This window comes from Panthera uncia, assembly GCF_023721935.1.
Source record: "Panthera uncia isolate 11264 chromosome A1 unlocalized genomic scaffold, Puncia_PCG_1.0 HiC_scaffold_17, whole genome shotgun sequence".
In the NCBI taxonomy this organism is placed as follows: domain Eukaryota; kingdom Metazoa; phylum Chordata; class Mammalia; order Carnivora; family Felidae; genus Panthera; species Panthera uncia.
Window position 1 is genome coordinate 144,193,886 of NW_026057577.1, and position 24,106 is coordinate 144,217,991.

At 45.9% G+C, this 24,106-nt stretch overlaps 1 long non-coding RNA gene across 1 annotated transcript; it reads left to right on the plus strand.

The window, feature by feature from the left end:
- The first annotated feature begins 19,516 nt into the window (after positions 1-19,516).
- LOC125935185 (uncharacterized) lies at positions 19,517-23,785 on the plus strand. The gene is made up of 3 exons (XR_007461617.1): positions 19,517-19,661; positions 20,632-20,773; positions 23,621-23,785. It is a non-coding gene; the product is annotated as an uncharacterized LOC125935185 (long non-coding RNA).
- The last annotated feature ends 321 nt before the right edge of the window (positions 23,786-24,106 follow it).

The window sequence follows — 24,106 nt, forward strand, 5'->3', positions numbered from 1 at the left end:
GATTCCAATTTCAAACATTTCTTCAGAGCTGCTAATACAAAAAAATGTTTTCACTTCATATTTACGTATCGGGAAAACTGAAAAGAATCAAAGGAAAAGCTACTATGACAATTAGAGACTTTGTAAGGTAGTGATTTTTTTTAATTAACAAAGAAAAATAGGTACCCATTATATATCATAAACAAAAACTAGTACAAAGATATAAAAGAAGACCACATTCATGACAGCAAAAAGAAGACAATATTTAGGCACAAATCTTACAAAAGAACGTCTGAAACCCAGTGAAGAAAACTAGAAAACACTCCTAAATGGCACAAGAATCGTCTCGAACAAACAGGAAGGCACTCCACATTCTCAGATAGGATGATTTGACATCGAAAAGGAATCAGTTTTCACTAAACTAATGTATGAGTTTATTGTGATTTAAATATTAAAAATTATCACAATTTTTTCTCTCTGGGGAGACAGGCTGGTTATAGAGTTGATTTAGAATAATGCACAAGCAGGCACCTGGGTGACTCAGTCGGTGGCTCAGTCCAACTCTTGATTTTGGCTCAGATCATGATCTCACGGTTCGTGAGTTTGAGCCCCGCGTCAGGCTCTGTGCTGACAGCTCAGAGCCTGGAACCTGCTTCGAATCTGTGTCTCCCTCTCTCTCTACCCCTCCTCTCCCTCTCTCTCAAAAATGCATTAAAAACTAAATATTAAAAAAAGGAATAACAAACAAGCAAGCAGAACCCTGAAAAGAACAGGAATGGGGGAGGGGAGGGGAGGGTGGCTGGACCTATAGGATATTAACACACACTACGAAGCTTCTGTGATCTAAAAAGGTTTCTATTGGTGTTTGAATAAACATACATGACCCGGGACAGAAAATCCTGAAACAGGTGCACGTGGATATGAAAATTTGGCAAACAACAAAGACAACATCTTACTACAGTAGGGAAAAGATGGACTTTTTCACAAGTGGTGTTGAGCTAACTGCATAGCCATAGGGGGGAAGCAAATTCTCTGCTCATGCTGCGTGTACACCAGGATAAATGGCCAATGGTGTTTATTTAAATAGTAAAAAAGATAAAACCACAAAATCCTAGAAGACAATATGACTGAATTTCTCTTTAACTCAAAGTGAATAAAACTTTCTTAATTAAGACTTAAAATCTAGAAGCAATAAGTGAAAAAGATTGATTAGTCTCATTACAAAAGAAAAACTTTTATGGCAAAAAAAAAAAAAAAAAGCATAAGCGAAGTGAGAAGACAGGAGACCCACATGAAAATGCATTGGAGAGTCAATGTCTAATGATAAAGAGGTTCTAAAAATAAGAGGAAAAAAAGCCAAGGACTCTACTGAAATGTCATCTATCTATAGATGATAGATAGATAGAAAGATAGATGATAGATAGATATAGATACAGACAGATATAGATATAGATTAGATATAGATACAGATAGATATAAGTGGTTTATGGAAAAATAAATGTGACTGATTCTTAGACAAATAAAAAGATGTTCAACCTAGCTCATAATAAGGGAAATCCAAATTAAAATTATACTGAAATACCACTGGATTGAAACACATCAAATGTGGCTACATCTGTATGTTCATAATGACACATACAGGCACAAAAGTCTTTATTGTTCCTCCCTGGAGGATGCCTGAGAAGCAATTCATTACTGTGAAACTAAGGAAGAGAAGAGAAAGGATCAAACATTTATCCTGCCTTTCCTAAATGGACTGTTGTTTACTATAATCAAAAAGGTGATAAAAGGAGTTTTCTCTTTATGGAACTGTCCCAGCTAATACATGAATGATGGAATTTAAATATCACCATTTGCAACCCTTCATGAATTAATGTATTGGCAAAATCCCCAAATTTGACAATATATGCTTTTCCTTTACCTGTCGCACTTCTAGGATCTAACCCAATGATACACTGGCAAAAATTTGAAAACCTATATTCAAAAGGCTGTTCATTACAGCACTATTTGTGAGATTGCACAAAACTTGGGGCAACCCAATTGTCCATTAGTTAAACTCAAGGTGAATTAACCAGATACATCTACAAAGTTCTAAGGTATGTTGCAGTATTTTTTTTAAATTTTTTTAACATTTATTTATTTTTGAGACAGAGAGAGACAGAGCATGAACGGGGGAGGGGCAGAGAGAGAGGGAGACACAGAATCGGAAGCAGGCTCCAGGCTCTGGGCCATCAGCCCAGAGCCTGACGCGGGGCTCGAACTCATGGACCACAAGATCATGACCTAAGCTGAAGTCGGACGCTCAACCGACTGAGCCACCCAGGCGCCCCTATTTTGCAGTATTAAAAAAAAAAGTGGGGCGCCATGGTGGCTCAGTCGGTTAAGCATCCAACTTCAACTCAGGTCATGATCTCATGGTTTGTGGGTTCGAGCCCTGCATCGGGCTCTGTGCTGACAGCTAAGAGCCTGGAGCCTGTTTTGGATTCTGTGTCTCCCTCTCTCTCTGATTCTCCCCCTCATGCTCTGTCTCTCTGTCGCTCTGTCTCTCTCCCCCACCCCCCGTCAAAAATAAATAAACATTAAAAATTAAAAAAAAAAAAAAGAATGAGGAAGATTTCTATTATGAGGTGATCTCTAAGATGTATAATCAAATGGAAAAAGAAAGGCGGAGAATAGTAAATACAATAGGCTAAGAAAAAGGAAAATATGAATATATATGGGAATTTACTTAAAATGTTAAAAACATTAATGGGGGCCTATGGAAAGAAGGAATAGAATAGAGAGGATAGAGATTAAAGCTAGACTCCTTCGAATAAATCTTATTCTGTAGATTTAATCTTAAGAGCATAGCTATAAAACAAAAATAACTTGAAAAACAATCCCTAAGAATCAAAAATAAAGTGAACCAAATGAACTTAAATGATATCGAGGAGATAGCATAACCACACAAAGGAATGTACATCTGCGGTGACAACTCTCTAAGGCAAAAATAACTTCAAACAAATCTTAAATTGTTTTCAGTAAATATATTGCTCCTGCAAATGTTGATATTGTGATTTGAAATTTGTATGTGTGCGCTGTGGGATAATGCAAATGATTAATTGCATTGGTGTCACTGAGATCCTGAATTTTAGTGTAGAAGAAAAAATCCAAATGTAAGATTGATGAGGCTAAGTAAAAACAATGGCCCTAAACTTTGAATTGGAAGTTTAAGCATGAACTCTGGATAGAGCTTATCTTAAACAGCAGATAAATACACAAAAATATTTCCTATCTCTGTCTGCTGCAAGTCCCAGAATCAATGACCAGCCCAATAGCAATGAGAATCCCCAGCACCCAGAGTTTGACTTCAATTTTCCCACTTAAGGGAGTAAGTACTCCTTGGAAAATAGGCTCTTACGGGTCTGGGTCATTAATGTATGAGATGAGTCTGAACATCTTATCACACCAGAAAACAGGGAAGCTATCGAGAATTGCTAGGGTTCTATGAAATAACTTGGGGTCCAAATGGAAACAACCCAAATGTCCATCAATGGAAGGGTGGGTAAATAAAATGTGTATACCCATAGAATAGAATGTTATTATGCAATAAAAGGAAACAAAGTATAGACACCTGTTACAGCATGGATGAACTTTGAAGGCATTTAGCCAAAAGAATCCAGGAACAAAAGATCACATGTTGTATAATTATATTGTATGGGCTCTCCAGAATGGGCTTATCCATGGGGACAGAAAGTCCCCATGGGTTGCCTAGGTCTGGGGGTGTGAAGGAGGAGGAGGCAGGCAGGGGGCGGCTGGGAGTGACAGCTAATGGATACAGGGTTTCTTTTGGGGTGACAAAATGTTCTAAACTTGATCTTGATGATGACTGTGCAACTCCGAATACAGTAAAAACAATATGCTAAAAACAATCCTTTAAATGGGTGAATTGGCATGTGAATTATGCACCTCAATAAAATTATCTTAAAAATTAAGGGGGCGCCTGGGTGGCTCAGTCGGTTAAGTGTCTGACTCTTGATTTTGGCTCAGATCATGACTGTCGTGGGATCGAGCCCCACATCGGGCTCCACATTGGGCATGGAGCCTGCTTAAGATTCTCTCCCTCCCTCTCCCTCTGCCCTTTCCCTGCCTATTGCTCATGGGCATGCTTGTGCTCTCCTTCTCAAAAAAAAAAAAAAACAAAACAAAACAAAAAAAAAAAACAAAAAAAAACAGGGACCAATGTGGTCCAAGGCAGCAAATTTGATTCTCAATAAGGACAATCAATACATTGGATGAGAACATGTGACGTAGGGTTAAATCCATACATTCATAATAATGTTCTTCAAAGTTTTGATTTTCTTTGGGGAAAAGTCTAGGAACTCATTATTATTAAAACCAGTAAGTAAAGAGAAAAACTCCAAGCATTTATTCTGCCCTTCTTAAATGAACTGTCCCTCAGGGTTATCAAATCGGTGATAAGGAGAAACTTCTACTTTATAGAAATAATCCAGCTACTAAATGAAGATTGGAGAGTGAGACCATTTTGCCATCTCTAATGAAGTAATGGATTTAGTCAATTGGGGATTGTTTTGTATAGCCCTCAAGCTAAGAATGGTTTTATATTTTTAGAGAATTATAAAAGAAAAAAAAAAAAAAAACAAGAAGAATATGCTCGTCCAGTGTCCAACACCACAGACAGCCAGGTAGGTAATCCTTGATTCTTTCCGGTGGAAGGAAGCTCACCCCACCACACAGGAGCAGCCTTGCCAAATAGATCAAATCTGATTCTGACCCTCCACCCTCCTACCACTTCATAGGAAGGACAGCAGACAGAGGGACAGGTTCAGGGTCCCAAGGACGATGAGTCAGCAAGAGTCAGACTGCTGGAGAATCTACAGGATAAAATCTATTGGCATCACCCAATAACTGCAGGGGGAAACCTATGTATTAAGACCCTGTAGGAGAGATGTCACCCAGAGGCCTGCCCGGGGCCTTGCTAGCACCCTGATTCCAGCAAACAAACAAGAGGGGCTCCTGGGTGGTTCAGTTGGTGAAGCATCCGACTCTTGATTTCTGCTCAGGTCATGATCTCATGGTGGTGAGACCCAGCCCCACCTCAAGATCTTTCCCTCTGCCCCTTCCCCTCCCTACACCCCAACCCCCACCCCCCAGCTCTCTCTTAAACAAAAAAGAAACACACACACGAATGTAACATCTATAAGCCAAGGCCGTGGGCGTGGGGGGAAGGGGAGCACAACTTGGGAGTTTAATAATAGTAACTCATTCCTGATGTGAAGTCTTTCCTGTTACTTTTGTTTAGATGGAATGATACACAATATACAATGCACACTTACATACTTTACCTATCTTAAACTCCTAGCAAGGAATTGAAGTTGCTCCCAAGCCAGCTCTGTAAAGCCAGAAACACCTCTGCACCACATCACCCACCTCCAGTGGTCTCCAGCTGGCCTTTCCTGCCCTTGTGCCCACAGCCTCCTTTTCACCAAACAGCAACAGAGAAAGGTCCCTGCAAAGGGTGTCTTTTCTCTGCAAGAATCAAACCCCCAAGACTAAAAAGTGTTATCGATCAGAAACGCTGCTCCTTTTCTTTCTGAGAGAAGAGGGAAGCAGTTTCTCCCTGCTCAGCGTCAAATAAGGAGCTTGTGAAAACCTACTTGTGCCCACTGTGCCCACTGTGCCCAAGGACTCTCCTCGGACCCTCAGAAGTGGCCACGGTTCCCAGCCTTTTCAACTTTGTCCTGTCAGAAGCCTGTCAGAGAGCAGGACAGACTTCAAGTGTGGATCTATGCGACCACTGGCAGCATCGGTCATCACCAGCCAGGGGTCTGACGTTCCTGCACGAGGACAGTAGCCCGAGGGGGGAGCCGAGGGTCACCAGCCAGGGGTCTGAGGTCCCTGGATGAGGACAGTAGCCAGAGGGGGGAGCCGAGGGTCACCAGCCAGGGGTATGAGGTCCCTGGACGAGGACAGTAGCCAGAGGGGGGAGCCGAGGGTCACCAGCCAGGGGTCTGAGGTTCCTGGACGAGGACAGTAGCCAGACGGGGGAGCTGAGGGTCACCAGCCCGGGGTCTGAGGTCCTGGATGAAGACAGTAGCCAGAGGGGGGAGCCGAGGTGCAGGCAGCAGGTGGAATTCGGGAGCCGGGCAGCTCTACCCACACAGGGAGAAATCTAGTGTCTTGTTACCCTCCTCCGTGTCACTGCTACCGGGAGCCTCAGTCTTCCACCTTTTCATCTCCGGGATGACACCGTTTCTCCCTAAACCCTAATTTTCATCATCCCTTCCCGTCAGAGCAGGAGACCCCGACTGCTTCCCGACAGCGTGGCCTCCTCACTCCCGAGCTGGCCTGAGGCCACCTGGGGAGCTTGGTCCTGGCTTCTCACCTTAGCCTCCAACCCGTCCCCACCCCCAGTTCCACACGCTGCGTCTTAGTCACATGGTGTCTTTGTGGAGAACAGTGCCCTTCTGCACCAAACCCGTGTTTAACGGCTCTTAGCGGTTTCCTAGCAGGTGAAAGCAGGGGTCATGACTAAAATGACCCAACTCCAGAGCTCGCTTTTCAGGCTCTGTGTGGAGCGGGCACTGGGGGACCCTGCCCAGCTCCTCCTTACGGGCTGGTGGGGGCACCCATCCCCCCCACTGCTGAGAAGAACGCTGCCTGGTGCTATGGGTTGAATCGTGTTTTTCCTTTCCCCCCCAAATCCCCCCGTTGCACGCCTAACCCCCGTACCTCGTATTGTGACTTTCTTGGAGACGGGTCCTCACAGAGGTGATCAAGTTAAAATGAAGTCATTAGGGTGGCCCCTAACCCCGTATGACTTGCTTCCTCATAGAAAGGAGACACAGACACGGAGAGGGAGGATGAGGCGAGGAGACGCAGGAGAAGGCGGCCGTGCGCAGGCCGCGGAGAAAAGCCTGGAACGGATCCTGCCTCACCACCCTCAGAAGGGACCGGCCCTGCAGACACATTGATTTGGCCTCCAGAACCGGAAGACAGTAAATGTCTGTTGTGGAAGCTTCTGGTCTGCGGCTCTTTGACGACAACCCCATGACACGACTGCAGGGGGTAACTCGCTCCTGTTCCTTCTCCTGAGCATCCCTGCTGTCCTGGCGGATGTCACCCCGCCTGGCCACCCCCCACGGCCAGTGATCAGTGGCCATGGAAAGACAAAAACCTAGCCTTCTTGCCTCAGAAGAAACCAACTGTGGGGCATGACTCATGCTTCAGGGCCTCCCGTGGGATCGGGCTGAGGCTGGCCTCCAGTGGAGCCCACACCCTCGCTTAGCTGCCCCCACACCCGCTTCGTCCCCGGATGCCTTCCTCCCTTGTCCCGAGAGCACTTCTTCAATCAACCCCTGCACCAGCCTCCCCGTATCAGACTCTGCTTCCAAGAGCCGGACTCTAGACGCTTAGCAGCTGAGTGAGAGCGTCTGGGTGGGTGGGGGTCTTTCCGGCACTCACCCCAACGTCACATCATCCCCACCTCCGCGTCTCCAGCTTGACTTCCTTCCTCCCAGAAACCTCATGGCTTTGACAGCCGGGACACTAGAAATCCAACAGAAATCCCCCAGAAATCCAACACCATCAGGCATGTGCCAGGGACACAGAGCACCCCCACCTCTCCGCTGAGCCACAGAGCAGAGCCCCAGGGACGCCAGCACGTTTTACTCCCCACTGAATTGCCACATTGCTGCCATGGCTCCTTCCCCCTTTTTTCAGCTTCTCGATGCGTTTGGGATGCCTGGGGATCATTAGAGAAGCTATTCAAGTCCTCGCGAGCAAGCCTCGCTAATGGACAGATGAAGGGGAAAAGAAAGAAAAAAGAAAAGAAAAGGGGAGGGGCGAATCTTACTGGTTTAAGATTCACTAGGGGGAGCGTCCACCCATTTTCCCACTAGATTTCACGTGGCTAACAGGTTTATCTCCCAGTTTTCTCTTGCAGTGAGAAGAAAGTGTTCTCTCTCAGTTTGCAGGCGTTTGGGGGGAGAGGTGTGACTTTTGTGTTTTGTTTTCTTATTATTTTTTCTAACCTTTGATTGAGTGCCTCGCTCGAGTCCGGCCCCAAAAACACATGGGAAGGGAGAGATTATATAAATCACTTTCCCTTTGATTGTGTTCCAGCAGATCCAGGCAAACCCACACTTACGACTTACAAATGGTTTCCACGTGTCCGCAGAGTCGATGGTTTTCAGGGCATAAGCGTGCACTTGGAAGCCTGCTGCTCCCTGCTGAAAACCGCTGTTCACTCTCTACTGAAGCATCGCAAAGGCAAGTCAATCCAGAGTAAAAAGACCTCAGAAGCTCCGCTGGCCAGCCAGCCTTCCAAGGCAAAGTCTCTGGGGAGTTGTCTCCAGAGATCAAATGTTTCCCTTTCAGAAAACATTCTACAATATTCAGCCAAAGTGCTATCTTGAATAGCCCGGGTTTTAAAATACAGCAGCAATACCAGGGGGAAGTCATTCTGTCTTTCTTCTGTTCAGGTTTCTTCCCACCAGGATTTCACATCTTCCTCTGGGTCATATCAGAACTGACTCCCTTTTAGTCCTTCTTTTGTTTTTCTTATTTTTACGGACACTGTTTTCATTGCTGGGCCCTAGTTTCGATCTAGTTTTCAGTCTGGCCTGTCATTGTAATTCCCCTCATATTTGTGAAAATACACTACGTGTCTAACCATCCTCAGTTGAAGATGGAAAGCTGAGCAAGATGTAGAGTCCATGCTCAAGAATTTTACAGAATTAACAGAGGAGGTTAATCAACAACCCACTAAGTACAACGTGGGGCAGAATATGATGTCTATCATGAGAATTTTGCAAAGTGATGGGGGGTGCCTCCTACAGGAGGCATTCAGGCCAGGCTTTAGAAATGGACATAATTTCAACAGTTAGGAATGGGTTGGGGAATGAGGGACATGGTTGGGGAATGCAAACATATTTTCTGGGGGGGGGGGGGGACAATCTGTGCAAAGGTCCAGAGGTAGGGGAACACAGGTCATGGCCACTGCACCGAAGCCAATCTAGTGTGAGCAAAGTATGGAGGGTGGATACACGAGCAGTGAAGACAGCAAAAATAGGTCAGTGCCAGATCATAAGGTCCCTTAAAGGCCTGGGAGAAGAATTTTGCCCTAATGTTAAGAAACTGGAAGCCATTAGGGGTGCCTGGATGGCTCAGTCAGTTGAGCAGCCAAGTCTTGAATTGGGCTCAGATCATTAATGGGTCACATGGGCCACGGGGATGCGGCTATTAGGGGCCGATGCCCCCAGCAGCTCTTCTCCTCCTCTCTCGCCATCAGAATCCCAACTGTGTTCAGCAGCTGGAAGGCCCTGTGCCTGTGAGGACCAGGCTCTCTCTCCAGTCCCAGGATGAATCTTGATTGGTCTAAGCCAGTCACTACCATTTTATACCCCATGTAGGTAGCTGATTCAGGTTTGGAAGGGAGATGCAGTCATGGTCAAGTATGATGGGAGGGGGGGATCAGCTGCCAAACATCTGAGAAATTATTCCCTGCTCGAAAAATAGGACTGTCAACTGTGTGCTATGCCTGGAGTTGTAGCAGCCATCTTTGAACGGTGAGGGAAGCCAGCCTAGCAGGACAAGCCAGGCCACCAAGGACAGCAGAGGGGACGGGGGGTGGGGGTGGGGGGGTGAGTTGAGTCCCAGCTGATGTTGCTGTTAGCTTGTCTGTTGCTTGCAGCCAAAAGTACCCCAATCCGTGTAACTCTCACTGGTCCACGTGGAAGAGTTTGGCTCCCCTTCCTCTGGTGCATCTGTTGCCTTCACTCAAATTAGGGGCAGAGTCCGGAGGGCCCTCTCTGTACATCAGCCCTCACGCCACAGCAGGTTTCATATCCCTGAAACAGCTTCGCCTTGGAAGAACCTGGGAAAACAAGTACAAATTCCTGGGAGCCAAAGCGCACACGTTTCCTGCCGACCCCCTCCCAAGTTGGGCCTTCTGTTCTGGAGTGACTCACGTCGCTTTTCCCCTGGACTCTTTCCAATGTTTTCGGCGTCCTGGTGCTCGTGTTTCTAAACCCCAGTGCAGAATCCCAACTGTGGGCTCGTCAGCTTTCTCCAGACTATGCTCTTCGTGTTTGCCAGGCATCTTTTCTGACAGGAGTCACAATGCTTTTCTTCCCAGATCCAAGCTCCCTGCTGGACCTGAAATGGTAGCAATCATAACAGTGCCTCACATACCACTGCAGAGTTCACAATAGTTTGCAAAGCATTTCCACACACGCCACCTAACTGAATCCTTGCAATGAGGTAGGAGATAAGGAGAGCAGACAGAATTATTCCTACTTTACGGGACAAGAAGCACATTTAGAGAGGATGACTGGTTGGGCCTGGGGTCGAATGGCAGCTGGCACGGGTAGGATGGAGACCCAGTTAGACGGGGTGTCTCTCCACCAAATTCAACTCCACCAAGTTCAACTCTGTTCCAGTCTTCCCTTGGTGCTTGGCACTCTTGGGCTTGCCTGGACAGCCACGAGGATGAGGACTTTGTTCATGCTCCTGCTTAAAAGACACAGAAAGAGGTCCAATTGATGTCAGACACCAGTGATGGGATTCAAGCCACGTTTCACTGTTCATTTGTTACGTAAATTTAACGTGGTGCCAGGAATTTGATACAGTCTGCTCTTTGTTCTACTAGGAAGAAGGTCTTCGGTTTGTGTTTTCTTGAGCTCTGTAGAGGGAAATGGAAAGCAGGGAGTGGACGATGTTCAGTGGCTGTGAGGCACGGGCTTGGCACAGAGAGCAGAGGGAAAGGAGGACTGGAGAGGAAAGTCACACGGAAAGGGGAGGGTCACTGTGGTGCAACCAGGACCTGTTCGGTGAGCTGAATAAAAAATGAAGGTAGTAGCCATATTTACCAAACACTTATTGTGCTTGAAGCGTAACAGTTAGTTATTGATGAGTGACAAAATGTCCCAAAGTTCTGTGCCTTAAAACTACAACTGTTTATCATTTCTGAGTTAGTTGTGTGGTTCCAGTGATCTGGGCTGGGCTGTTCTCGGCTTGGCATGCTCATGAGTCTGTGATCAGTGGGCAGGGTGGCTGGGGACATGCTGCTCTGGGGTGGCCGTGGCTGGGACAGTCATCAAACAGGCTAGCCTAGCCATGTCCTCATGGCAAAGTAGCCCAGCATGAGAAAGAACAGAAGTATGCAAGGTCCCTGCCACACTGTCCCATCTGCCGTCTTGGAGACAATGCAAGTCTCAAGATGACCTAGACACAGGGGTCGGGGAATAGATATCACATCTTGATGAACAGGGCAGCAAAGTCACTTGACGAAGGGCTTGGGAAGTGGGAGGGGTAAGGAATTGAGATCCATTCCACAAGTTGAACTGTGAGGGCTGAGAGAAAACCATGTGTAAGATCATCCTAATCCCACCACGTGGAAAATGGTTACAGGTTGGTCTGGTGACCTGTAAATGCTTGCTGAGTAGGACCACTGGAAAGACATCATTTGAGACCTTGTTGATGATTCCGAGGTCAAGGGGATATTTTTTCGTGAGAGAGGATAGCCGTCCACGCACCTAAAAAATAAAAGAGCAGATCAAGAACAATGGCTTTGGCCAAGGTCAGGGCTACTAGCACCTGGAACAAGGCCGCTCGGGAGGTTTGGAACATTCACCACATCCAATAGCTCATGCTCAACATATGAAGAGGTCTTGGCACACATCATTGTGTGTGACCCCACAACACCTCAAGGTGAGGAACATTCTAAGATTTCTCTCTGAGTTTGATTCAGGAAACTTTTGAGCGCTCTGATGGAGAAAGCAGCTGTCAGGTACATGTGAGATGTGTCGTGTAAGAACACTCCTCCCACCAAAGCAAAGGGAAAAGGAGTACGTTTTATACTTTGCCTCCCACCAAAGAACATCCTTCTTTCCAACCAAGCCCCTCAGAGCAGAGCTCTAGAATACTTCAAGGCTTGACATTCTTCTGTTCAAATCTGAAACGAGCCATTAGAAACAGATAATATCTGGAATATGTTATTCCCAACACATTTTTGTGATTACCTAAGTACCAATAGTCAAAATTTTTACGGAATGCTGAAGAGCAGCCTCGCTCTGACATCTGTTAACAGTAAGCAAGTGGAACAAAGTGGACGTCTCTCAATGATTCCAATCATGTCGCTGCCTTGTCCACGGTGAACATTTTTATGACTCAGTAGAAAGTGCTGCCTTTACAACAACGACTTACCGGGAGGAAGATGGGGAATCGGCCTGAAGCCCCTGCTAAAAATCAAAAATTTATGAAATTCATAAACTTGTAAAATGTTAGCATATTCCCTTTTACTAGCAGGCAGTAAAGCGACAGCGATGCTCAGACAGACAAGCGGTTCCAGTTAAGAAAAGGAACAGGGGCGCCTGGGTGGCTCAGTCGGTTAAGCGTCCAACTTTGGCTCAGGTCATAATTTCGTGGGTTCGAGCCCCACGTCGGGCTCTGTGCTGACAGCTGAGTCTGGAACCTGCTTCAGATTCTGTGTCTCCCTCTCTCTCTGCTCCTCCCCCACTCTCTCTCTCTCTCTCAAAAGTAAATAAACATTTTAAAAATTCAAAAAGAAAGAAAGAAAGAAAGAAAGAAAGAAAGAAAGAAAGAAAGAAAGAAAGAAACTGGAGCCAACCCACACCAAGACCCTCACGTTGGCCTGGGAAGGAAGGATTCTGCTGGTTATGCTTGACACACAAAATGGTTTGAAGAGAGGCGTACCTTGGTGGCTCAGTCGGTTAAGCACCTGATCTCGGCTCAGGTCATCATCTCACAGTTCATGAGTTCAAGCCCTGCATCAGACTCTGCAAGGAAACCGCCTGAGATTCTCTCTCTCCCTCTCTCTGCCCCCCCCCCAGCTCCCTCATGCACACATGCTCTCTCTCTCCCTCTCTCAGAATAAAAAACAAAACCAAAAAAAGAATATTTAAAAAAATGCGTCGAAGCGAGTCGCTTTAGGGATCTCAGAACCCTGCAAATAAACAGAAAGATTGCTTCTGGCCTCCAGAGAAGACAGAAGTGTGGCTGAGAGTCTGGAAACTTGGCTTCCACCCCTGCCTCTGCTACTTGCTGACTATTAGATTTGGGGCCAGTTGCTTCGTGTCTTGGGACCTCAGTTTCCCCCAACACTTAAGTGGGATTATAAAGGACCTACCCCAGTGGATCCCTGTGAGGTTTAGCTAAAGCGGGAGTGATGTGTAAGGATTGTAGAGCAAAGAGGCAAACTGTAACAAGGGCACGTAAGGACTGGAACAACACAGCCTCGGGGCACAAAGAGGAGGCCGGGGCTCCTGCCCACATCTCTAACTCTGGGCGATGACTCAGGCCTGAGAGCCTGAACAGTAGCTGCAGTGGCCAGACAACAACCAAGCGCTGGACAAAGGCGCAGGGACCTGAGGTCAGTCTTCATTTTCATTGATGAGGAAGAAGAAGCCCAGCTGGAAGGTTCCAGAGAAGCCCCGAGGCTCCGACATACAGCCAGCCCTCAACTCCCACCATTGCCAGGCAAATAGGCAGCACTAACACTCCCTCCTCCTTCATCCTCCACCTGCCTCCCCGTTGGGCACCGTTTCCTCCTTAAAAGTTCCTGAATGTTAAGTTTAACAGACAGGAAGGAGCAGTGGGCAAGAAAAGGGGGACTGACGTGATCAGAGTCGCCCCCGTCCTCATATTCTTCCAGATGGCCATTCCTCACTCCCACAAAGCCGTGCACGGCCCTGAGGCGCTCTTTGCCATGGCTCGTGAACGCCCAGCCCAATCCAAGGGGGGCTGCTGTATGCACTCGCTTTCAGGAGCTTCGGGGCGCATGTACACGCACACACACACGCTCACACACTCGTCACACGTACACACAGACACCTGCATGAATGCACACACACAGGTTCAACCACACAGGCACACACATAGGGGCACACACAGCTTCTCACATACAGATATAGGTTTGCACATACACACACACGCACACACACACGGGCACAGCGACAGCTTCCAGCTGAGTGACGGCAGCAGTGATGGCAATCATAATGCCCAGCTTACTCACCTGCTTGTAAACCCCCAGACCAGGTTTCCAGACAGTGACTTGCTTTTATTCATATATTTTTTTGAAAATATAACTCGTGTATAATTAGTATCATTTTGATGAAAATATTTCTGAAGAAAACAAAATATTCCAATCTAAGCCTACAGCAACTAAATTTAAGTAGCATTCATCTGTATAACAACTTAACAAATATTTTATTTTTTTTGTTTCAAGTTTCTATATAAATTCTAGTTAGTCAACATGTAGTATAATATTAGTTTCAGGCACAGAATTTAGTGATTCATCACTTGCATACAGCACCCAGTGCTTATCAATCACAAGGACCCTCCTTAATGCCCATCCCCCATCTAGCCCATTGCCCCGCCCACCTCCCCTCCAGCAACCTTCGGTTTGTTCTGTATAGTTAAGAGTTTGTTTTATGGTTTGCCTCTCTCTTTTTTCCCCTGTGTTCATCTGCTTTGTTTCTTAAATTCCACATATGAGTGAAATCATACGGTATTTGTCTTTCTCTGACTTATTTTGCTTCGCTTAATACACTCCAGCTCCATCCACATCTTTGCAAAATGGCGAGATTTCATTCTTTTCATGACTGAGTAATATTGCATTGTATATCCATAACACATTTTCTTTATCCATTTATCAGTCGATGGATATTTGGGCTCTTTCCATAATACGGCTCTTGTTGACAATGCTGCTATAAACCTCAGGGTGCAGGTACCCCTTCAAATCAGTAGTTTTGTATCCTTTGGGTAAATACCTAGTAGTTCAATTGCTGGGTCATAAGGTAGTTCTATTTTTAAATTTTGAGGAACCTCCATACTGTTTTCCAGAGTGGCTGCACCAGTTTGCATTCCCACCAACAGTGTAAGAGGGTTCCTGTTTCTCTGCATCCTCACCAACACCTGTTGTTTCCTGAGTTATTAATTTTAGCCATTCTGACAGGTGTGAGGTGATAGCTTATTGTGGTTTTGATTTGTATTTCCCTGATGATGAGTGATGTGGAGCATCTTTTCATGTGCCTGATAGCCATCTGGATGTCTTCATTGGAAAAATGTCTATTCATGCCTTCTGCCCATTTAATTGGATTGTTTGTTTTTGGGGTGTTGAGTTTGGTAAGTTATTTATAGATTTTTGGATACTAACCCTTTATCTTATGTATCATTTGCAAATACCATCTCCCATTCCATTGGTTGCCTTTTAGTTTTGTTGGTTGTTTCCTTCACTGTGCAGACGCTTTTTATCTTGATGAGGTCCCAACCGTTCATGTGTGCTTTTGTTTCCCTTGCCTCCGGAGATGTGTCTAGTAAGAAGTTGTTACGGCCAAGGTCAAAGAGGTTGCTGCCTCTGATTTCCTCTAGGATTTGATGGTTTCCTGTCTCACATTTAACTCTTTCATCCATTTTGAATTTATTTTTATGTATGGCATAAAAAGTGGTCCGGTTTCATTCTTTTGCATGTTGCTATCCAGTTTTCTCAACACCATTTGTTGAAGAGACTATTTTTTTTCCATTGGATATTTTTTCCTGCTTTGTCAAAGATGAGTTGGCCATATAGTTATGGGTCAATTTCTGGGTTTTCTATTGTGTTCCATTGATCTCTGTGTTCTTTTTTGTGCCAGTACCATACTGTCTTGATGACTAAAGCTTTGTAATGTAGCTTTAAGTCCAGAATTGTGATACCTCCTGCTTTGCTTTTCTTTTTCAAGATTGCTTTGGCTATTTGGGGTCTTTTGTGGTTCCATACAAATCTTAAGATTGTTTATTCTAGCTCTGTGAAGAATTCTGGTGTTATTTTGATGGGGATTGCATTAAATGTGTAGAGTCCTTTGGATAATATAGACATTTAAAACATTTTTGTTCTTCCAACCCATGAGCATGGAATTTTTTTTCCATTTCTTTGTGTCCTCTTCCGTTTCTCTCACAAGTGTTCTATAGTTTTCAGAGTAGAAATCTTTTACCTCTTTGCTTAGATTTATTTCTAGATATCTTATGGTTTGGGGTGCAATTGTAAATGGGATCGATTCTGATTTTCTGCCGCTTCGTTATTGGTGTATAAAAATGCAACCGATTTCTGTACATTGATTTTGTATCCTGTGACTGTACTGAATTTGTGTGTTGGCCGATGCTCCATTAGCATGACACGTGATTCCCCGTCACCTTACTTTCAACCTGCAGGTGTCTCGAGGTCTAAAATGAGACTCATGTAGTCCCAACAGTGACTTTCCGTCCAACACTTATAACGTGTCCTCCACGGTTTGTCACCGAGATTTGACACCATAGGCACTGGAGGACCATCAGTATTTAACATGGGTTCCCGAGGTGGGAGAGGGGCAGGGAGAAGGCCCTGGCTTGTAGGATTTGTTGAGTTCTGTGGTGTAGAAACTCCCTCAAGGGCAGTTCCAAGCTACCAGCATGACATCACTGAAAGTCAGGTTGGGAGAGACACCAGCAAAGACAGCTCCAGGAGCCCCAGCAATGGTTCAGGGGCCAGAGAGGCACCAGTGTGAACCACAGGAGCAGATGTCTTCCCGGTCAGAGACCATGATGCCAAACCCCGGGAGGAAACAAAACCAAAACACCTTCCCAGCTACAGGCCAAAGTTTATTTGTTCAGTTGACAATATTTACTCAAGCAAACTAAAACTATAGAAGAATATTAGGGAAGAGAAAACCTGCCTTTGGACTTTTGGCGAAACCTGTAGTTAACAAATTTAGAACGTTTTTCTCTCCAGAAACCGGCAGAATAAGTGTTACTGGGAAATCTCTGGCAGTCATCATTTCTTATGGAATTTTTTTTTTATCTTTTTGAGTCTGGTTTAAATTAACTTCAAACAGCTTTATGGCACACAAAGTCAGAAAAGAAGAACTTACTGGAAACACACCCAAATCTAAGCAAGGCCAGTGTGGAAGGATCCTCTGACTAATGTGTGTAGTTTTGCATAAGGGACTAAGGGACATCGGAAGCTTTGGGAATGATTACCTGGGGTGAGCACACACACCTGCCCCCTTTCCCAAGAAACCACCAAGTCCTACTGCGAGGACAGCCCTGGGCCATTATTCTGCAAAATCCTCATCAATTTCTTTTCATTCCTGCTTTAGCTCGGTTGTTTCCTGCTCACATTTTTATTAGGTTTTCTGAATGTAAACCTGAGATGACTCCCAGTGCAAACAGAGAAGCTTCTGTTACAGTCCATTTGAAAAACTGCCCACTGGAATAGAGAAAGAGAAAACACATTTTCGTATTTACCCAAAAGCAATGGAGCCTCAAACAATAAGTTAAGATTATAATATTCTTGAGGGAGGCGAATCCTCTATTCCAATATAAACTCTACAATTGGTTATCTCTATACCATTAAGGAAGTGTCCCAGCCGAATGAGCTAAATACACTCTGGATGGCCGAGATCATTTACAGAATAGCAATCAGAACAAAGGCAAAAGAGAGATAAAAATAGAACACCTCTCGCTGACAGCGACCCCCAAGCAGAAAGCTATAAACCTATTAGGAGTGTGCGTTTAACTTCTCATCCTTCAGGAGTTTATTAATGAAGCCATGTGGCTATGAGAGCTTGGATTTATGAGGCACAGGCTTCAAGACTCATACTTAGACACTGAAACTCAGAAAGGTGAACTTTCAGCGACGTTATCACTGCAGGTATGTGCAGAAGTGAGGATCAAACCCTGGTCCTTCTGTCTTCAAGGTCGATTCTCATTCCAGCAGATCAGAAGGGAGTGGGGAGGTCACAGCACCAAAGCATTCTTTCCATAGCATGCCTTTGAAAACTAAAATTCCCCTTGTGAATTTGTGAGATACGAGCGTTCTATTTTGTGCCACCTCTAGAAACTTGTATGTTGAGTGAACTGAAGTACATCTGATTTTGGGGCGACTGGGAGTTGAAGAGGGGTAAAGGAAGATGTAGCCTAACGTCCACCAGAAGGCTAAGGCATGAGGGTCCTGGAGTTGATTCTTTCTTCCAACATTTTGGAGCTGTGCAATCCTGGGCAAGTTACTTAACCTATATGAATCTCAGTCGTCCTCATCTAAGAAATGGGGATAATAATAAGTATCATCATATGTAACAGGCATCACCCTGTTGAGAGTGTTCAGTGAGATAAACCAGGCACGTGGTAAAGAGTCAGAGATTATCAGCTATCATTTCTGTTCTCCATTGGCCCAAAAATGTGCTTCCCACTTCCCCACATTTTAACATTTCTTCAGTGAAACTGACAGTCTGCAGCATCCTAGCATTGTGTCAAATTTTAATGGCACATCTTACAATCAATGGAGTCTCGCTTTCATGAAATACGGCGTTATAATTATCAGTACTATTATCGCCAGAGATTTGACCATAAAATAATAATGAGACTGCTTCCACGAGCTGTGGACAATAAGCAGCCTTATTATTTTATAATAGCATGGCAGATTTCCCAGCTAGAAGACTCTCCTGGGGGCCACTGTGCAATGGCTAAGATGGATGAATGTTGCCTTCTGGCAGTAACAGACTTTCAATAGATCTGTCTGACTTTAAGCAAGTGCAAGATACGAAAATCCACATTTTTATTGAAAAACTAATTAGAAGGTAATACTGTAAAATAGAAGAATGCTAAAAGTACCCATTTAGGCACATTTCTCAACCTTTATTCTCCACCCCCCATCATGAGCCGTTTAAGACATTTTTGTTCAAATCCCTTCCCCCAATGAAATTTTAATGTTAAAGACACACTATCTATCTATGTATTGGATGCATATCTGTGCTTGACACATAAAAACCTGTATGAACAATGTACAAAGGAGTATGACTTTTATGCTCCCTTGAGGATTCCCCTTTGAGAATGCATGGTTTAGAGACAGATGTTAAAGGTCATTTGAGATACTATTTGACGGGAAACTTTTATTTGCGCGTAGATTTTCCATGATGTGTCAACTGCAGAAAGGAAGAAACACAAGTAGCCTGTTAGATAAAATGTCCACAGTGGGGTCCCTGCTCCACGTTCATTACAGGCCAGTGTCTCTCTGTTTTTTAGACCATGGTACCCAAGCAACATACCAGGAAGGTGGGCGCAAGTATGAGCCAGATTTGACTTTATAATTGAAGAAAACTTGCCTCAAAGTTCAGTAGACTTCTTTTAGTGTGCACGAGGGTCTATCTACCCCATGACAAATAGGCATGAATGACCAGTAGTTCATTCAAATAACCGTGATTGGAATTACTTCTACAATAGATCTCAATATATATTTTTTTCTTATCTCATACTGTTTTTTCTCTAGTAGTTGAAATCAGCATGCAGGTCAACAAGTTTCCTGAATATTCTCTGCAGGTTAGCCCCAAGGGCAGGGTTCTCTGCCTCCCTAATCTTACTGGCCCTGGGCAGGCTGAAGTTTCCTGGATCCCAGAGGAAGGACACCTGAAGCAGCAGAAAACAACTGCTTCCTGTTTCCTGCTTCTCACTTCCTGTTCCCTGCTTCTCACTTCCTGCTTCCTGCTTTGGCCAAAGTCCAAAGCATCAGGAATGAAGGACTCCTGGCACCTCTGCCTCAGAGTAGATGGCAGAGGCTTGGACAGAAGATGGACAGAAGGTTCACAGGAAATGAGCTCTGCAGAGCTAGAAACCTTTGCCTGGCAGGAGGAAAGAACAGGGGCTAAAGGAAGGTTAATGAGGGGAGCCCCAACTTCGGTGATGGCAATGAAGAGAGGGAGCCAGTGTGGGAAAGCCAGGAAGGAGGCAGCAGGCTCACAGGGCAAAGTCCAAGGAAACAGTGGGCTCCAGTCATGGGCAGCAGCAGAGGGAGCCCAGCTGCCCCTACCCCCACGTGTGTGGGGACATATGTACAGAAGCCTGGAAGCAGCAGTGATGGCCCAAAAGTTAACCTCATCCCCCATCCAGGGGCCACATGAGAGCAGGCTGCGAGGTTCCTTTGAGGACTGCTCCAACCCAGGGCAAGATTTCAGAGGCACCTGGGGCTGGGCTCAGAGCAGCACCCACACCATCACCTCGATGCTCAGGAGATAGGCAGTTCAGTCTGCTAGTACCTGTTTAAAGAGGCCAGGGCCTTCCACTCCAATAAGATTGTTCGCCTGAAATGTGGAAGGAAGGAAGGGAAAAAGGAAGGAAAGAAGGAAGGGAGGTGGGCAGAGAGGGAGAGAGGGAGGGAGGAAGGGAGAAGGGAAGGAAGGAAGGAAGGAAGGAAGGAGCCTACAAGGCTGTCCACCTCAGTAAGGGCTCCATGCAAGGGGTTGGGATATTCAGTCCTTTCCTGTTGAGCCTCAGGAAAACAGGGACCTGGTAAGAGCCGTCTCTCCTCCCAGGGTCTGAGGGCCTCTTGCACCTTGGAACGACAGTGCTTGTTCTATAATATAAATATATTTTAAGTTTATGTATTTATTTTGAGGGGGGGAGGGCAGAAAATGAGGGAGAGAGAGAATCCCAAACAGGTTCCGTGCTGTTGGCACAGAGCCCAATGCTGGGGCTGGATCTCATGAAACACGAGATCATGACCTGAGCGGAAACCAAGAGTCAGATGCTTCACCGACTGAGCCACCCAAGTGCCCCTGTTCTCATAAGGATCCCATTCCTGGCTGCCTCCAAGCCTCACTCACAGATCCTCTTTCCCTATGCAAGGGCCCGTTGGAGCCCCTGACTCAGTGGGCCAGCTTGGGGTCCCCAAGCATGAGGAATTGAGAGGCTCCAGAAACATGCACCATCTTCATTTCTGGATAGAGTCCCAGGCCTGGCACCCCCGGTCCCAAGTTTTCATCTGACGGTAAGCCAGGGATGGCCACTCTCTTCTTATTTGGATAAGTGGAGGAGATAGGGGGGCAGAGCAACAGGAAAGAGGTCCCCTTCCTCGACTCCACAAACTCTCCAGGTGCTGCTTTGCCTCTGTGGATGCTTACGTAAGGGAGGTGCTAGCAAGCACGTCATTTCACACCCCGTGCCCACAGTCATTCAGGACTCGACAAGAACACTGGCGAGACCCACTTGTAATTGTCTGGTGGTTGAGTGCTTATTTAATCATTTTAATTCCACAACTGGGATAAATTCAAAATTTACTTTGCACGACCCTTACTTGGCAAATGAAGGGAGGTGACACAGGTGACTGGGTGCTGACATAAAGGTGGGTCAATAGAGTGTAACTTGGCTAATGGCATATAAATTAGAAACTGGAGAGTTTAGCATTGGAGGAATCTAGAAGGAGGAGGCTTATGCACATACACCCACACACATGCACACACAGGTGCACACACACCCACACACGCACGCACACACACACACACACACACACACACACACACACCTCATTGTCCTGTTTATTTCCAATACTGCTGTTCGCACAACCTGAATGTACTTAATTGGTTTACTTCTTTGTCACCAGTTGACCCACTGTTAGAATGTCCCTGAGAGCAGGAACCTTGTCTGTCTTGTTCAACCCAGGATCCCGGGGATCTAGAACAATGCCTGGAACCAGAGCCCATCACTGTTGGTGAGGAAGAGAGGGAGGGCTTAGCAGCCAGGCACCTGTCCCATAGTAAGTGCTAAGACCAGGCAGCCTGCAAGGCCACGCTCAGGGTGATGATGTCAATCTCTTCAATAGTTCAGAAGGCCAAGTACAAAACCACAGGTCTGGGACAGTAACCATCTCTTGAAAGTTACCTAAAGGGCAACTACGTTAGCTAAAGTAAGACAGTAAGATGGAGAAGAGGAAAGTCCTTCCTGGTTTCAGATACACAGGAGATTTGCAGTCACCCGGGAGAGGGAAGAAACCAAACACGCCATCGGCAAAGCCACGCTGCTGGCTTGCTCGCCACGAGAGCCCTGCTCACGGGGAGTTTGATGTTGGCACAGCCCAGCGAGCTGGAAACCTGGGCAGTGACCCCAACAGTAGGGCCTTCGCTCTGTCTGGAACACTAGGCCTGACGTGCCTCAGTTTATAACTTTGCCGTGGTCTACACAGTGGGCGCATGCCTGGAGTTCTGGCTTACAATGTGTGCTTAGCCTATATTCTGATGCACTTACACAGAAAGGACGGAGACCACGTGTGCCCTGGACTGATGGGACACCATGCACGTGCAGCTGGGAGATTTTTGTTTCCTCTGAGCATAACAAGCCAGCACAGTTGGAGCAGGACTGTGTCCAAGCCCAGCTCCAGACTGCACTGGGGACAACACCGTAAAGCGCTCATCAGCAAAATGGAGAGGTCCGGGAAGATGGAACCACTGTGGTCAGAGGACCCATGGTGTGTACCCTGGAAAAGTGAAGGCTTGAAAGGGCCGAGAAAGTTACAAGGGTCTGACAATGAGGAGGAGCGCAGCCGCTCTGCCATCCAAGCAGAACAAAGAATTTAGGCCAAGGAAATAGGAAAGCAAATACTGGCTAAGGGCAAGAGGATTTCTGCACCAGTTAGAGCTTTGGACAACTGAATATACAGCAGAAAACAAGCATGGCGTCCGCATCATCCCTGAGCTGCCATCTGCTCGTGGCGAGGCCTTGGGCAAGTTAGCTAATTTCTGTGAACCTCAGCTATTATCTCCAAATTGGGAAACATAGCAGTTTCGTCAACGTTGGCAGTGAAGGTTAAAATTAAATGGTGCATGTTGGTGGGAGTGCAAACTGGTGCAGCCTCTCTGGAAAACAGTGTGGAGGTTCCTCAAAAAATTAAAAATAGATCTACCTTATGACCCAGTGATAGCACTGCTGGGAATTTACCCAAAGGATACAGGAGTGCTGACACATAGGGGCACGTGCACCCCAATATTTATAGCAGCGGCTTCAACAATGGCCAAATTATGGAAAGAGCCCAAATGTCCATCAACTGATGAATAGATAAAGAAGATGTGGTTTATATGTACAATGAGAAAGAATGAAATCATGCCATTCGCAGCAATGTAGATGGAACTGGAGGGTATTATGCTGAGTGAAATAAGTCAGAGAAGGACAGATATCATATGTTTTCACTCATATGTGGAATTTGAGAAACTTAACAGAGGACCATGGGGGAGGGGAAGGGGAAAAATAGTTACAAACAGAGAGGGAAGGAGGCAAACCGTAAGAGACTCTTAAATACAGAGAACAAACTGAGGGTGGATGGTGGGGGTGGGGGAGAGGGGTAAGTGGGTGATGGGCATTGAGGGGGCACTCGTTGGGATGAGCACTGGGCATTGTATGAAAGTGATGAACCACGGGAATCTACCCCAAAAGCCAAGAGCACACTTTACGCACTGTATGTTAGCCAATTTGACAATACATTATATCTGAAAAAATAATAAAAATAAGTAAAGTAAAATTAAATTAAATTAAATTAAATTAAATTAAGAAGCGCATGTAAAACACTTAGCACAGAGAGTAAGCACCCAAAAACAGTAGCTCTGATCATCTCAATCTTATGGAATACTCATGACATAGACATAGTCCTCTATTATGTAAAGGGGTGCTAATAGGGGCCCAATTGTTTCCCCCTCCCCCCGCAAAAAAAAGATGTATTGGAGCCCTAAGCCCCAGTATCTCAGCCTAGGGCTTTATTTGGAGACAGGGTCTTTACGGAAGTAATCCAATTAACATGAGGTGATTAGAGTGGAAGCCAATCCAATATAACTGTTGTCTTTGCAAATAGGGAAATGTGAACATTCACACACGTAAACAGAAGATGACACACAGAGACGCAGGGAGAAGAGGGCTTTCCGCAGGCCGAGGACAGGGGCCTGGAGCAGACTCTCCCTCCCAACCGCAGAAGGGACCGTCGCGCTGACGCCTCGACCTTGGACTTCCAGCCTCCAGAACTGGGAGACAATAAATTTGTGTGGTTTAATCCCCCTGATCTGTGGTTGTTTGTTAAGGCGGCCCTAGCAAACTGAAACAGGTTCCCCACTCACCAAACACTGGCAGCCTCCCGTGGGGGCTGGGGGCGGACGTGACCAGATTGCCACCATATAAATACAGGCTCCTGGGCTGACCAGAGACTTTGATTCAGTTAGGTCAGGACAGGACCCAGATACGCATTTTGAAAAAACAGCCGCAAGGTCCAGCACGTGGAGGCTTGGTTTAGGGCCGGACAAGCTTCGAAGTAATTCTTCAGCTCTGTTAGCCCTCCACCTTGTTG